Source organism: Elephantulus edwardii, unplaced genomic scaffold, assembly GCF_000299155.1.
Source record: "Elephantulus edwardii isolate Elephantulus edwardi_28Jun2011 unplaced genomic scaffold, EleEdw1.0 scaffold00289, whole genome shotgun sequence".
Lineage (NCBI taxonomy): Eukaryota > Metazoa > Chordata > Mammalia > Macroscelidea > Macroscelididae > Elephantulus > Elephantulus edwardii.
The window spans coordinates 2,821,497-2,839,490 of record NW_006400039.1 but is presented as its reverse complement, the minus strand read 5'-3'; the positions used below and the strand labels follow the sequence as shown (position 1 = coordinate 2,839,490).

Here is a 17,994-nt window from a genome sequence, read left to right as displayed (position 1 = left end):
TCCCCTTTTCCTTATTAATCTCTCTCAGGGAAGAGTGACAGGGAATGGCAAAGGATACACTGACAAAGGAGATTAATCAGAACTGGCTTTGACAAGCACTGTGGCAATGGGACAATTAAAACAAACTTTCAGGGGGGAAAAAAAGAGGAATGAACTGGGGAGGTAGAGAAAATAGTGCAACAATGAATGAATGGAAACCCAAAATGTCAGTAAATGCTCATTAAAATTAATAAAATTTAATAACAAAAAAAAAGAGTTGATGAGGATGGCACAGAACAGGAGAGGATTTAGAGCTGTTGTTCACAGGTCCCCTATGACTCAATGGCACCTAACAACAACAACAATGCACTGCCAAAAGAACTTACAAATCTGTCTTGGAAGAAGGCTGCCAGGGTACTTCTTAGAATCAAGTACTCTGGTTCTTAGAATCAAGAGCCAAGCAAGGTAAAGCTTCCTCTCACATACTTTCGACAAGTTATCAGGACAGGACAGTCCCTGAGAAAGATAATCTACGTGGAAAATCAGAGGGTCAGGGATAAGGAGGATGATGTCAATGAGATGTATTAACACAGTGGCTGCAAAAATGGACTTACACACAGCAGAGATTGTGAGGATGGCAGAGAATTGGGCACAGTTTTATTCTGTTGTACATAAGGAAGGTAAGAATCACAGCCAACTCAACAATGCAACAAACAACAGTGTCTGAAAAACAAAAAGAAATGTAATAAAACAAATAATTAAAATTAGAATCCTAGAAATTTCCCTTAAAATGAAACAATACCTACCAACTGATTTTTACGAGTTCAAGAGTAATTAAATGGAAAAAGAATAGTATTTCCAACAAACAGGAATGAAACAAGGAAAACAAAATCCCAACCCTTCTCTCACATCACATGTAAAAATGAACTTGACCCTTCAGCTTTTGGATGGATGGAGTAGAAATAAGTTTTCCTAATCTAACCCTAAGAAGACTCTGAAATAGACAGGGCAAGAAGTAGTTCAGTCATAGAGGACTCTTGAGCTACCCTGAATAACAGAATAGTAAAACTGTAAGTTCTCCTTCAACCAAGCCTCGGTACAGGAGAAGCAGACACAGACAAAAATAAATCAATAAAGTCCCCACCAAAAGCCAGCTCCTCTGAGCAAAGGACCAGGGAAAGGCAGCTTGGTAAAGCTTCTCCTACAGACAAGTATCACATACACAAAGAAAACATTCAGCCCCACCTCCATCCATCCTGCAAATGCTTAATGGGGAACCTAGATTTCCACCCACACCAGGATAAAGTGTTGTTGTTGTTGTTGTATACCATACAGTCAGAATCGACCCACAGCTGACCCTCCAGTGGGGTTTTCAGAGGCAGTTAATTGCAGGGAGGAGATTATCCATCTTTCTCCTGCTGAGCAACTGGTGGCTTCAAATTGCATGCCTTCGGGATTGCAGTGCAGCTTCTTGCCACTAGGCCACAGGAGCTCCGTTAGGTCATAATGAGACACCCAAAAAACTCACTGGGTGGTAACAAGTGTGGAGCTAAGATTTTCTTCCTCACTCTCACCTTTTAGTAACAAGGTCTTCACATCACAATGTCTGTCAGGACTTACCCTTCTCAGCAGCAATGAGGTCGTCCTCTCCTTCCTTGCTGGGGAAACTGCTGGTAGAGCACTGAGCTTTTTACTACTAACCAGTGGTATGGAAGCTCTGGCAGCCAAGTGGTAAGAACCAGAGCTATAATCCCAAAGGCATATGATTGGAATCCACCAGATGCTCCATGGGAGAGGGATGGGCAATATTCTCCCATGCAGTTTTCTGTCTCTGAAAACTCTCTGAAGGTTCAGCCGTGAGTCAATTCTGATTTGATAGCACACAACAATAACAGTGGTAATGAGGTCAATTCCCACCACATCAGTAGAGGTTACTGAAGAACAATCATGAGAGACTTCTCTCAGAAAGAGTAGTATCAGCAGAGGGCTAGTGAGAAGCTGGAATTCCACCCCAAACCAAATAGGAACAAGGAGTCAAACACCAGTGGAGGTTGAATGGGGACCTCTGCTTCTTCCCCTACCTCTAATAATGAGACATGTCAAATCCTTCTCTTACCAGAGCAGTGGCAGGCCACCTAACACAGAAGATTTATGTACAATTCAGAGGTTCATGAGACCAAAACTGTCTAGGTTTCTATCACAAAAGTCACTTGTCAGATGGATAAACCAAGGGTGGTAAATATACGCAATGGTGTGTCCTAATATACTCCAACATGGATGAATCTTGAAAAGACGCTTAATGAAGTATGATCCTTCTTAGACGAAATTTCCAGACTATGCAAATGTATATACATGAATGGGTACTAGGGATAAGTGGGAAGGGAATGGAAGCGGCTATTCAGGAAGCACTAAGAATCTGTTTAGGATGATAAAAAATCTTGGCAACAGATAGTGTCGATGGTTGTACAACATAATTAATGTAAGTGGTGTCAGTGTACTATACAGGTAGAAGATGTTAAACTGGTAAACTTGCTTTGTGTGTATGAGAGAGAGAGAATGTTTAAATAGATAGATCACTCATCATACCAAGACCAGGAAAAAACAGTCAAAAGTCATCATATCAGGATGACCCAATTGTATGAATTACCTAAAGCTTTAAAACATCAGCCACCTAAATACGTCAATGGAAAATAAAAAATGAATTTGAAACAAATTTTAAAAAATAAAATATCAGCAAAGAAATAGGTAAATATACAGCACAACCAAGTGAAAACTTTATAGCTGGAAGAGGTAGTTAATTTAAAACAACAGAGGGCTCAATATCAGAACGTAAGGAAGAGAGGAAAAAGTCAGTTAACTGAAGATAGACAAATAGGTACTTTTCTATCTGGACAACAGAGGGGAAACAGACTGAAAATAACAAAAGACCTAGCATGTATCATCAGAGTTTCTGAATGAAAGAAGAGTAGGGAATTGTGAATGTATTCAAAGACATAATGAAGGAAAAGTTTCCAAAACTGGCAAGAGGCCTAGATTAAAGAATTCAAGAGGATCTCAGAATATTTCCAGTGAAATCCATACCAAAACATATCAAAACCAAACTTTCAGAAAGTAAAGAGAAAGAAAAAAATCTTGAAAGCAGTAGGAGAGAAATAACATCTTACCTATAGGAAGAAAACAATTCGAATGACAGTGGATTTCTCATCATAAACCATGGAGGCCAGAAGGAAGAGGCACATTTTCCAAGTGCTGAAAAAAAAAGAACTGTCAACCCATAATCCTATAGCCAGTAAAAATATCCTTCAGGTGTGAAGGGGAAATCAAAGCCTTATCAGATACAGAGCAGTGGGGGGAGAAGGGGAACCAAGATAATTTGTCACCTGTAGACCATTCCAAAATAAATAGCTAAAGAAGGTCCTTTAAAAGAACGGAAATTATAAAAGAAGAAATCTTGGAATATCAAAAAGTAAAGCAAAGTAATCAAAAGAGTAAAAATAGGAATAAATAAGATAGAAAGTCCTTTTCCTCTTGAGTTTTCTAGATTATACTTGGTGGTTGAAACAAATATTATAATACAGTCTATATGATTCTTCATGCATATTTAAAATAACTATAACAAATACTTTGCCATGTTGCTAGGAGAGGCTATTCCTTCAAAAGGGAAATCATGCCTGGGAAGGTAGAGGGACAATAAAAGACAAGAAGACCCTCAACCAGGTAGACTGACACAGTGACTGAAGCAATGGACTTGAGAGTGTCTGATTATAAGGATGGCACAGGATAGTGCAGGGTTCATGTCTGTTTTTCATAGAGTCACTGTGTGTCATACTTGACTCGATGGCACCTAACAACAACAACAACAACAACAATATAACATAGGCAGAAGAATGTAATGGGGCATCCAGAGAGGTAATATTTCTATTTCATTAGAACGTATAAATTATTAACAACAGTAAAGTGGAGTGAGCAATGCATATAAAATGTAATGTCTAGAGGGGAGAGGTGGGCAGGGAGAAAAGTGCAACAATAAATGAATGGAAATCCAAAGTCTCTGTAAATTTTCATTAAAACTAATTAAAAATGATTAAAAAAATGTAATGTCTGGAGGAATCTCAGCAAAAATGTACACTGGAAAAAAGGGGGGAAATGGAATTCTTTAAAGTAAAAGAAACAAAAACAATTTTAAACTGAGAATAAAAAAGAAAAAAAAATATACCAGAATTTAGCCCTACTGTATCAGTTCCTTACACTAACTGTAAACGGTCTAAACACACTAACTAAAAGGCAGAATTGGCAGAGTGGATTACAGTCATGACCTAACTGTATGTAACAGTGTGCTGGTGGTGTAGACCACAGGGAGTTTGGTGTTAATCCAAAGGCCATGCCTTCTCTGGTGGTTCATCTTCAGCAGCTGCGTAAAAGGAGAGAGATGTGCAATCTCCTCCCTTTTGACTTATAACCTGAGAAATCAAATGGAGGGTCAGCTCTGAGTCACTTCTGAATCAGTGGCAATAAATATGAACTAAAAGTATCTACGAGAAACTCATTTCAAATTTTTGAAAAATGGGTTAGATTGAAAGTAAAAGGGTAAAAACTAAAAGTACTACAGATACCAATCAAAAGTATTAGGGAACAGTTCTTTCATATCAGATAATACAGACTAAAAAAATAAAATTACCAGGTTCAGAGAGGAATATTAGAGTATAATAATAAAGACAATACACCAATAAGACATAGAAATCCTAAATATGTAGCATCCAATAAAGAACTGCAAGATACACGACCCAAAAGTGACAGAATTTAAATGAGAAAAAAGTAGACAAATCAGTTATGACTGAAGAGCACATTATCTCTTTTTTTACTAACAGTCAGAGAAAGAAAATTGGGACAGAATTGAATACCACCATAAACCTAATCAATAGTCTAATAGATCTAATCAATAGTCATAGAACACAACACTAGAAAAATGAATATCCTTTTCAAGCTCACAGAGAACACATACCTGGAGAGGCCATATCATGGGCCTTCATAAAACCAACCTTAACCGAATGAAAAAATCCAACCTTTCCATAAACATTCATTAAAATCACAATTAAAAAAATAAAAGAACGGAAGTAATATAGAACAGTTCTTGGATCACAATGTAATCACAGACTGGAAACCAATAACATAAAAATAAACAGAAATCCCTGGCATGGCAGAGAGTGGTGGGTGGAGGCAGGGGTGAAGAAATGGGAAAGGTTCAATGCGGATTTCAAAAGATGGGTGATAATTGGGATAGATCAATGGTAACATTACATAACATACAATAATATATGGATAATTGTATAAAATACAATGTACATAAACGAAACACAATACATACGAATGGTTGTATAAAACACATAGTGCATTTACAAAACGTGATATATATGAATGATTTTATGCAAACCCATAACATTTTTTTTATTAAAAAATCCACCTATATGACTAGTGAGTCCATCAGTGTATTCTCAGCAGGGTCAACTCTTTTGTTTGTTGAAGATGCCAGTGCAAGGAGATAACAATGAACTGCAACCTCTGGGAGTGTTGCAACAGGAGCTAATGAAAAAGAAGGATTTGCTACTAGAACACACAGACAGCAAGCAACATATTACAGATCCAAAATTATTCTATAATAAAAGATTTAATAGGAAAAGTGGGCTAAGAGGATTTAATGCTATTCATTAAAAATGACAATCAACAAAAAGCTTGCTCTTAAAAACATAAAGGCAAATCTTAGTGTTTTTAACTTATGGAAATGAATATGACAAGACATTTTCACAGTATCATTTATGTATTACCAAAAAATATACTTATATAACAGAAAAATCTCCAAACACTTAGAAACGAAACAATATACTTCTCAATAATGCAGGAAACCAATGTGGCTTTTTTCCCCCCCAAAAGGGACTGAGTGAAAATGAAAATACAACAAATCAAAATATGTTGGGTACAGCTAAAAGAAGTGCCGAAAAGGAAATTCATAATATTAAAATGCTTGCTGTTGTTGTTATGTGCCGTCGAGTCACTTGTGACTCACAGCGACCCTATGTACAACAGCCCTAAACTCTGCTCTGTCCTGTGACAATTGCACCGTCTCCGATACACCCATCCCAATTACACCAGTCACTGAATCAATCCATCTCATAGAGGGCCCCTCCTGCGCCATCCCTCCGCACTACCAAGCATGATGTCCCTCTTCAAGGACCGGTCTCTCCTTACAACATGTCCAAAGTTAGACGGAGCCTCAGAATCCTTGCCTCCAAGGAGCCACCTGGTTTGACCCTCTCCAGGATGAATCTGTTTGTTTTCCTAGCAGTCCATGGTACCCACAATACTCTTCTCCAGCACCACAGCTCAAAGGCATCAATTCTCCTTCTATTCTCCTTAGTCATTGTCCAACTCTCTGATGCATAACAAGTGATAGCAAAGACCACGGCCTGTATCAGAACACACCTTAGTCTCCAGAGAGACACCATTGCTCTTCAGTACTTTGGAGAGGTCCCTAACAGCAGACTTTCCCATAGCAATATCTCTTTTCATTTCCTGGCTACTGGTGCCGAGAGTGTTGACTGTGGAGCCAAGCAAACTAAAGCTGTGAACAATCTCAATCTCTCCACCATCCATCCTGATGCTGCCAATTGGTCCAGTGGTGAGAATCTTTGTCTTCTTGACATTGAGCCTCAATCCATATTGGAAGCTGCAGTCCTTGACCCTCTGCAGCAGGTGCTTCAGGTCCTCCTCACTTTCAGCAAGCAGGGTTGTGTCATCTGCATAACGCAGATTGTTGATAGATCTTCCACTAATCTTGAACCCACATTCCTCCTCATAGAGCCCAGCCTCCCGGACAATCTGTTCTGCATACAGGTTGAAAAGGTATGGAGACAGGACACATCTCTGGCGTTCACCCTTCCCAATTTTGAACCATGCAATGTTTCCCTGCTCTGTTCTGACGACTGCCTCTTGGTCCAAGTATAGGTTTCGCATTAGCACGATTAAATGTTCTGGGACTTCCATTCTTCTCAGAGTCAGCCACAGTTTGTTATGATCCACACAGTCAAATGCCTTTGCATAGTCAATGAAACACAGATAGACATTCCTCTGGTATTCCCTGCTTTCAGCTAAGATCCATCTAACATTAGCTATAATATTCCTAGTACCACGACCCCTTCTAAACCCAGCCTGGACTTCTGATAGTTCTCTGCTGATGTATTGTTCCAGTCATTTTTGGATAATCTTCAGTAGAATCTTGTTTGCATGTGAAATTAATGATATTGTTCTATAGTTTCCACACTCTGTTGGGTTACCCTTCTTTGGTATGGGAACAAATACAGATCTCTTCTAGTCATTAAAATGTTTAGTTAAAAAAAAAGGGGGGGTGTGGAGCTTTGGTGGCTTACTGGTAAGAGTGACACTGCAACCCCAAAGGCACACAGTTTGAATTCACCAGATACTTTGCTGGAGAATGATGTGGAATCTTTTCCCATAATTTACTGCTTCTGAAAACCCACTGGAGAGTCAGCTATGGGTTGGTTCGGACTCAACAGTGTACAGCAACATACTTCAAAGAGGAAAAGATTCAAATCAGTACCCAAGTTGTCACTTCAAGAAAGTAGAATGATAAACACAAAATAAACCTGATATTAGCAGGGGAAAATAAAAATAACAATGAGTAGAAATCAACAAATTTGAAAACAAAAAAAAATCTGATTCTTGAAAAAGATAAAATTGACAAGATTCTAGCAAGTCTGACAAAAGAAAAAGAGAGGACAAGAACCCCATTATCAGGAATGTATCCAGAGTATAGATACAGACCTTGTAAACCTAACAAGTTATGAGAAAGGTATGTGTACTAGAAGTAACTCTACACCCATAAATTTGGCAAATATCTTAGTTATACATTACTGACATTAGGTGCCATTGAGTACACTACAACTCACAGCGACCCTCCGAACAGCAGATCTGAACAATGTGTGCTCTCCTGCACCCTCATCACCTCTGCTTTGCAAGTCTGTTGCAGTAGTCACCGCGTCAATCCATCTTGTTTGGGGGTCTTCCTCCCTTTCACTGACTCTACCATTCCTAGCATGGTGTCTCTCCTTAAATTATGTCCAAAGTAAGTGAAATGACGTTTCATCATCCTTTCTCATAGTGCTACTATAAAAATACAGTTAAGTGGATAGCTTTTAGCAAACTGAAATTTATTCTCTCGCAATATAAGAAGTCTGTTCACTTACTCTCCATTGCCATCTAGTCAGATACTACTCATAGCTTATTCTTCTGCAGGTTTCCAGAGGAACCAAAAGGCATGCTGTTTAAATCCACCAGCTACTCTAAGGAGAAATATGGGTCATCTCTTCTTGTGTGATTTACTGCATCTAAACACTTACCGGAGCGTCAGCTATGAATTGGTTCAGCTTTTTGATTTCTTGGTTTCTTCCTTTAGCTTTGGCTTCTCGGCGCTCTAATGCAATACTCAGAGTCTCATCTGACGTCCACCTTGGTCTTTTCTTCTTCTTCAGCCTTTGTAATGATCTTTTGCATTCCTTGTGGATGATTTTCTTGATGTCCTCCCAGAGCTCATTTGGTCTACGCTCATCGGTGCTCAAGGCCTCAAACCTGTCCCTGAGATGGTTTTGAAATTTGAGTGGAACAGACTTAAGGTCAAATTTTGGTGCCCATGGATTTGATTTCATTTTCCTCAACTTCAGCTTGAACTTGCAGCAGAAGAATGGGAGACCCAGAACACTTAACTGTGTTCATGAGGAACCTATACAAACAGAACAAAGGAACACTACAGGTTTTAAAATGAAGAAGGAGTGAGCCATGGTTCTCAATACCTATTCAATCTGTATGCTGAGCAAATTATCTGAGAAGCTGGACTCTATAAAGAAGAAAGTAGCATCAAGATCAGAGGAAGTCTCATCAATAACCTTCATTATGCAAATGATACAATCTTGTGCTTACAGAAAGTGAGGAGAACTTGAAGCAATTGTTGTAGAAGATCAAAGAATACAGTCTTCAATATGGATTGCATCTCAATGTCAAAAAAAACAGATTCTTACCACTAGACTATTAGGCAACACCATGATAGATGGAGAAAAGACTGAAACACCCAACAACTTTATCTTACTTGGATCCACAGTGAAAACCCTTGATACCAGCAGTCAAGAAATCAGGAGTTGTATTGCATTGGAAAAGTCTGAGTTAGGGACTTCTCCAGATTATTTAGGAATAATGATGTCAGTTGGAGTACTAAAGTATGTCTGATTCAGGCCATGGTAGGCTCATCAACAACCTTCAGTATGCAGTTGGCACAACCTTGTTGCAAAAGTGAAGACTTGAAACACTTTACCATAGAGGATCAACCCCAAGAATACAAAAAATCCTTACCACTGGATCAAATGACAACATTATGATAAATAGAGAAAAGATTGAAGTTGTAATTATTTAATTTTATTTTGATCCACAATCAACACCAATGGAGGTACAGCCAAGAAATCAAACTTTATAGAGACCCCAAAATTGAGAGCTTCTCTGCACCCCAGAGACTGCTCGCAGTGGTTGGGCTGCCACCACCGTGTCACAGAATTAATATCCTGAGCTACACCAAAAGCTCTATGGGTATTTATTGGATTACCATTAGAGATAAAAATCAAGAGGCTTATGAACATTCAAGGAAGACAAAGATGATGTTTGGTCTGAGGCACCATCCTACCATGAGCAGCGTCATGTTGAGAAAATACAAATGAAAAAGACTATGAAGAGACATGAAAAGAGAAACTGCACACAGAAGACTGGTGAGACTCTCCACAAGGGACCGTAGCTGCCTGTCTGCTGGGGGAGTGCAGTCCCGAGCTAATGCACTTTCCACCATGATTGAACAAAAATGAAAAGAGAAAGCAGGAAAATGGGAAGTCTCTCTATCCAAGGTTCATGACCCGGGAGAAAGAGAAGTATTAGAAAGTGCTTGAACAAGAAAGAGAACCAAGAAAGTATGAAAAAGTATGGTTACTAAAGTAGGCTTTGTTGGAGATCATTTTACATGAAAACCTCCTAAATATGAAAGACTCATAAGACCAATGGGCTTACTTATGAAGTTGGCACATGTAACACATCCTGAACATAAACATAAAGCCTCATTTTGCCTGCCAGAGGCTGTGGCACTTGGGATATCATCACCAGTGTCAGATGAATCATGGCCGAAAGCAGAGAGTACCACAGGAATGTCCACCTGTGTTTCATTGACTATGCAAAGGCAAAGGCATCTAACTGTGTCGATCACAACAAACGGTGGCTAACTCTGAGAAGAATGGGAATCTCAAAACATTTAATTGTGCTCTTGAGAAACCTATACTTGGACGAGGAGGCAGTTATCAGAGCAGAGAAAGGGAAACACCGCATGGTTCAAAATCAGGAAAGGAGTGCATCAGGGATGTGTTCCGTCTCCATACCTTTTCAATCTGTATGCAGAAGAGATCTTTCAGGAGGCTGGGTTTTATGAAGAGGAATGTGGTATCAGAATTGCAGGGCGACTCATCAATAATCTGCATTATGCAAATAGCCTAACTTTGCTTGTTGAAACTTACAAGGGCCTGGAGTATTTGCTGTAGAGGGTCAAGGACTATGGTCTGCAGTATGGATTCAAGTGCAACATCAAGAAGACAAAGATTTTTCACCACTGAGCAATTGGCAGCACCATGACAGATGGAAAAGATACTGAGATTGTTAACAATTTCAGCTTGCTAGGTTCCACAATCAACACTCTTGGCACCAGCAGTCAAGAAAGCAAAAGATTAATTCCATTAGGAAAATCTTCTGTCAGGGACCTCTCCAAAATGCTAAAGAACAACGGCATTCAATCTAGAGACTAAGGTGTGCCTGATCCAGGCCAAGATCTTCGTAATTTCTTGCTTTGTATCAGAGAGCTAGACAATGAACAAAGATGACAAAAGAAGAATTGATGTGCTTGAGTTGTGATGCTAGAGAAGCGCATCAAACACACCATTGACTGCCAAGAGAACAGATACGTCCTAGAGAGGGTGAAACAAGCTGCTCCTTGGAGGCAAGAAATTTGAGGCTCCATCACACATACTTTGGCCATGTTGCCAGGAGAGATCAGTCCTTGGAGAAGGATATCACGCTTGGAAGGTTGGAAGGACAGTGCAGGAGAGGAAGACCATGAATGAGATGGATTGGCACAGTGACTGGGATAATTGGGGTAGGTGTGTCAGAGACAGATTGGCTCAGGATAGGTCAGAGCTATTGTGCATAGATAGGGTCACTATGCATCACAGGTGACTTGACAGCACCTAACAACAACTAGGTGTAAAGAAGAATCCTTCATTTTTACTAATCTAACCTTGGATGATGGTACTGTCATTGAAATGAATGTGAGTGAATTGGGCCTGTGACACAAGGAGGCAAAGTTGGTTGGGGGAAATATGTACAAGTGATTAATAATTCTGAAAATGATGGATATATAAATGCTTTTAATTGGTCTGATAACACTTCCTTACAGGTAACACTTTTTAATAATTGATTACAAGCCAGTCAGAAAATGGACCTTACCACCATGTGCTTCTGAATATTACCAAACAGCCTTAGGTGTCCTGCAGTCATCAGACAGGGCATTGAGAAAATATGCTGCAACAGATTGCTTTTATTAAAGTTCAAAAGTGAAAGGATGTTACTTTAAAGACCTAGGTGTGCCTGGTATTATATAAATACCACGACATGGCATTTTCAATTGTGTTATACGCATGTGAAAGTTGCATAAGTACGGAAGACCAAAGAAGAGATGCAAGCTTTGCACTGTGGTGCTGGGAAGAATACTGAACATACCACAGATTGCTAAAAGATTGTGTCTTTAACAAATTCACATTGGAAGAAGTGCAGCCAGGCTGCTCCTCAGAGGGGTGGGTGGTGAGACTCGCTACTCAATACTTTGAGAGTGTGGTCAGTAGGGTCACATTCCTTCAAAAGGATATTTGAGCAAAGTAGAGAGTCAGTGAAGAAAAAGGAGGTTCTCAGGAGGACAGACTGACACAGTGACTCCAGCAACTGGCTTAAGTGAGTAGAGATTGTGAGGATGGGGCAGGATGAGTCAGGGTTCCACTGTATTGGGCAGCGTTACTGTGGGCCAGAAAGGACTTGATAGCACCTAACAAACACAACAGCAAGGAAAAGCGGCTTATGAGAAACACATCGAATATGCAAAGCCTGCTAGGATTAGAGATATATAATGCTTTTTGTTGTTTGTTGCTATTAAGTAATTAATAATGGGACTTAATGTATAAAAGGAAAAGATGTTGTCCAGATCTGTATCATCTTCATGTTCAATGGTAAATATCATGCTAAAAGTAGATAAAGCAAAACTAGAATTCTCATATTAGTATCAGACAAAGAAAATTTCAGAGAAAAGGAATTACCTGGAATAAAGAAGTTCATTGCATATTGATAAGTATGTCAATCAGAATGACACAATAATCTTAAATATTTATACATTTAAAAACAGAATTTTAAAACAGATAAAATAAAAGCTGACAAACTTGCAAAGTGAAATAGACAAATTCACAATTACATCAGAGATTCCTGTACCCACACACCAATAACCAGCAGAGAGAGTTATCTAGTATCTATTCTGAGTATGAAAGTGTCTGTAATATTGTAAAAGCTCAATAAATATGTTGAAAATGTCAAAAAAAAATCCACCTGGCAAGGCAATAAGCAGAAAACCAGCACAAACACAGTAAAGAATGCAAAAGTTGGGAACAAGAGAGAAGGATTGGTAGTTGGGAAACACGGACTTAGTGACAGAAATGAGGGTGAAGACAGAATGCTAGAATTCTGTACAATCAAAGAAAGACTTGTTCATTGCAAATACCTTTTATAAGAAACACAAATGGTGACTATACATATGGATCTCACCTAACGGCCTACACAGGAGTCAGATCAAATACACAATATGGGGTGGGGGGTGTGGGAAATCATTGGAAAACTCAGTATCAGCTGTGAAAAGTAGGCCAGGTGCTGATGGTGGAACAGGTCATCAACTACTAGTTCTAATTGAAGCTAAAGAAAATAAAAGCCACAAGAATCAAAGTCTGACCTTGAGTCTATCCTTTCTGAATTTAAATACCATCTCAGGTACAGGTTTGAGGCCTTGAATACAAATGAGCGGAGAACAGAGGAGCTGTGGGAGGATATCAAGAATATCATCCATGAAGAATGCAAAAGGTCATTACAAAGATGGAGGAATAAGAAAACGTCAAAACGAATGTCAGAAGAGATGCTGAATATTGTACTAGAACGCCAAGAAACCAAAGCAAAGGGAAGAAATCAAGACAGTAAGGAGATGAACAGAAGATTTCAAAGGGCAGCATGAGAAGACAAAGTAAAGTATTATAATGAAATGTGCCAAGAGCTGAAATTTGAAAATCTTAAAAGGGACATACTCACTCAGCATTTCTAAAGCCAAAGGAATTGAAGAACAAATTTAGGTCTTGGGTTGCAATGCATAAGGATGCTCTGGGCAGAATACTGAATAATCCAAAAACCATCAAAAGAAGATGGAAGGAGTACACAGAGTCATGTGTCAAAAAGAATTGGCCAACACAGAAGAATTTAATGAAATAACATGATCAAGAGCCTATGGTGATGAAAACACAAGTTCAAGCTGCTCTGAAGGAACCGGCAAAACACAAAACCCCAAGAACTGATGGAATACCAACTGGCATATTTGAAGAAAAAAGACACTGCCCTGGATGCACTCACCAAGTTGTGCCAAGAAATCTGAGGACAACTACCTGGCCAACTGACTGGAAGAGATCCATATATGTTCCCATTCCAAAAAAAAAGTGACCCAACAGTGTGAAAATTATCAAACAATATCATTAATAACATACACAAGCAAGATCATGCTGAAAATTATCTAAAAATGACTGGAACAACGCATCAGCAGAGAACTGCCAGCTGTTCAGCCTGGGTTTAGAAGAGGCCATGGCGCGCAGGATTTTATAGCTAATGTCAAATGGGTCTTAGTCGACAGCAGAGAGTACCAGAGGAATCTCTATCTGTGTTTCATTGACTATGCGAAGACGTTTGACTGTGTGGGTAACAAATTGTGGCTGACTCTGAGAAGAATGGAAATTCCAGGACATTTGCTTCTGCTTATGAGAAACCTATACTTGAGCCGCATGCAACTCAACCAATAACATTCTATGACAGTTTTGGAAGCTAAACAACATGCCTGTGGAAACTCTAGGAACTTTGATAAATGTTGATAGTTGTAGAGGGGCTTCAGACCTTTTGTTCACAGGGTTGCTATGAATTGTGTTCAACTCGAAGGCAATCAACAACAACATACTTGGACCAGGAGGCGGACATCAAAACAGAGCAAGGAAGCACTGCATGGTTCAAAATCAAGAAAAGTGTACACCAGGGATGCATCCTATCTCCGTACCTTTTCAATCTATATGCAAAACAGATCATCGTGGAGGCTGGGCTCTATGAGAAAGTGGCATCAGGATTGGAGGAAGTCTCATCAACAACCCGTGTTACACAAATGATACAACCTTGCTTGCAGAAACTGAAGACCTGAAGCATCTGCTGCAGTAGGTCAAGGACTATAGTCTTCAATATGGATTGAAGTTCAACATCAAGAAAACAAAGATTCTTAGCACTAGGTCAATTGGCAGCATCATGATAGATGGTGAAGAGACTGAGATTATTAACAGCTTCAGCTTGCTTGGATCCACAATCAACACTCTTAGTACCAGCACTCAGGAAATCAAAAGACAAATTACACTGGGAAAATCTGCTGTCAGGGACCTCTCCAGAGAACTGAAGGGTCAGTCTAGAAGCTAAGGTGTGCCTGATCCAAGCCATGGTCTTTGCAATTACTTGCTATGCATCAGAGAGCTGAACAATGACCAAAGATGACAGAAGAAGAATTGATGCCTTTGAGTTGTGGATGCTAGAGAAGAATACTGAACATATCATAGACTGCCAGTTGAACAAACAGTCATGGAAAGGGTGAAACAATCCGCTCCTTTGGAGGTAAGATTTTTGAGGCTTTGTCTCAGATACTTTGGGCATGTTACCAGGAGGGATCAGTTCTTGGAGAAGGACATTATTCTTGGAAGGGTGGAGGGGACAGCACAAGAGAGGAAGATCCTGGATGAGATGGATTGACTCAGTGACTGGAGTAATGGGGGTAGGTGTGTTGGAGACAGCGAGACTGGCTCAGGACAGGGGAGGGATCAGAACTGTTGTATAGAGGGTTGCTGAGTGGCAGGCAACTCAATGGCACATAACAACAACAATAATTTTGATCTGATATACAGTGATAGAATACTCCACCTTAATACATACTCTTCTTAAGTACACACAAACTTATCAAGACAGATCATATTTTGGGTTATAAGTCTTAATAAAATCATTCAATTCACACAAACCATACTCTCTGATTACAGTGGGATTAAATTAAAATTCAGTACAGACAGATATTTGGAAATTCCACAGATATTTAGAAGAAAAATAACACAATCTATGGATCACAAAAGAAATCATAAGGGAATACAGAGGATATTTTGAACACAACAGAAAAACAATTGAGAAAATCCATAAAACCAAATGATTATTTGATAATCAGTAGAAGTAGTTAACCACATTATGCACCTTTCATCTACCTCATTGTCATCAAGTTGAAACAGACTCATAGCAACCTTCCTCTTCCTCCTGAGCGGCTGTTGGTGAATTCAAACTTTCAGAAAAGTGCTGGCTTTGGGCTAGCGGCACAGTTCCCCACAAACCACACCATCAGAGTGCTCTATCTAACCACACTGATCCAGACAAAACAGGGAGATATAAATCATAGTAGCAGAAGTTAAAGCAGTGCCTCACTATAGAGCTTACTAATATTAAGGGAATATTATTAATAACTTTATGCCAATAAAAGTAAATTTAAAAAAATTCAGGTGAAATAAGAAAAATTCCTTGAAAGGCACAAAGTTCCAAAACTTACTACCAAATGAAATTGAAACTACTTTAAATTGAAAGTTTAACATTTTCACATACAAAAGTCTACTATAGAGAACTCATCACTTGAGTGTCTTGCAAATATCCCTGGAGACTTGGCTTGAGCTCATAGGTTAGCATGAGGACAGACACTGGAAAGACCACAAAATGCAGAGGGAGGACCAGAAAGCAATATAAGAATACCGTCAATTTGCCATCTTAAAGGTGTTGAGATCAAGGTGCACAAATGTACCACCAGCATAAAGTGACTATGCTATGCATGTTCAAGAGTGTATTTATGTACGTGTGTGAGTGTGTACATGTGCACTAGTACAGAGGTGTGTGTTTCATGAGTGTATGTGCGCATGCATGAGCATGTGTGTCCCTAAATGCGTGCGTGCACGTGTGTGCTCAAGTGTACATGAATAGGACATTAAAGGGTTCTCAGAAATCCAGTCTTTCTGAAGGCCAAGGTCAATGTGGGGACTTAAGACTGAGTAGATAAGGGGAGAGACATGTGACTACGCAGGAGAAACATCCTTTTGGCATATTCACTAAGGGCCTGAGGACCACATCCAGACTGCTGTAGACAAAACCCGCTTGGGAACCCTAAGACCACCAGCCCTTGGTGTTCATCTCTAAACAAACCCTGAAACACCGTAGCATGTGGCTGAGATTCTCAGTCTACAGCACAGGCTAGAAGGACAGACTTAGTGGAGCCAACAGGAATGAAGTCACAGAAAAGGACCCAGCAAGAGGAGTAAAAGCAGAGCTGAGCTGTCAGGGTCACCCTCACTGTCATCGCTGGACTACATCCCCAACAAAAAAGTAAAAGCATCTGGGCTCACACAAAGGGGTACACACACATGTCTGGGTGTGAACACATGTAAACACAACTATGGATACATCTGCAGACTTAACATGTGTCTGCGGAAAGTTCTGTGAACATGTACACATACGTAGACACATCTGAGAATACGCACACATGTGTGGACACATATTCAAATATGTAGGCATGACTGTGGACTCATGCAGATTACATATTGCATGTCTATGAAAACTGAAAACATGCTTGCATATGTGAACATGTGCACAGATACACACTTCTTAGGACATTCCTTCAAATAATATACATGTCTCTCTGTGTGAACACATATGTGAACAGGGACATGTGTATGTCTTTGTGTAAACACATCTATGAACATGTATACACACATCAGTGTATGGACTCACCTTGTTAACAGGTATGTGTGTGTGTCCAGGTTTAGCCATGTCTATGCACGTATGTGTCTGTATGTAAACTTATCTGCGAATATATTCACGTGTGTGTGAACACATACATACATAAACATACATGCCTGAGTGATCTGACCTGAGCTGGGAATGGTTCCTAGGCAGAACTCATCTATCCTTTGTCTGTGGCTCCCATGACCCTCCACAGCAGCACCATCCCCACAGCACAAGAAGTCTCCTCACCTTCCAGATTGAAACTACTACATATGTGGGGGTATCTCATTCAACTCTGTCCTCAGAGCCCCCACACAGACAAATCTGTGTGGAAATATGAGTGATGAGGCAGACGAAGGAGAGTGTCTGGCATAGAAAGTCTGTCCATATGGCCTGGGGTCCAGTTGCAGGGGCCATGGGGCACATGTAGGTGGGAACGCTGCAGGCCAGGTCTGAGGCCGCTGGAATTAGCAACGTTCACTGCCATGGAACAGACTAGACCAGAAATGCCACCACAGCAAAGGCCTGGTCTGCTCCGTGGCTTTGAAAAGCCCTGACACAGTTGGCATCTAGCCAGCAGCAGCCAGACATCTGGGAAAGGGAAGGAGTGTTACTCTCCAATTTAACTTTCCTAGAAGCAGAAGGTGCCATGGGCCTGACATACACAGGGTTTCCCATGACAGCGAGCAGGGCCCACACAGGCCTAAGGGGCACTTGCTGAGGCAGACCACCCACTAGTGCAGGGAG

General features: G+C 40.0%; 1 protein-coding gene and 1 pseudogene across 1 annotated transcript in view; one reads left to right on the top strand and one right to left on the bottom strand.

The window, feature by feature from the left end:
• The window catches only part of CACNA1B (calcium channel, voltage-dependent, N type, alpha 1B subunit), a 258,633-nt gene that overhangs the window by 103,833 nt on the left and 136,806 nt on the right, over window positions 1–17,994 (bottom strand). The window lies entirely within an intron of this gene.
• Window positions 5,174–17,954, top strand: LOC102875776 (annotated as a pseudogene).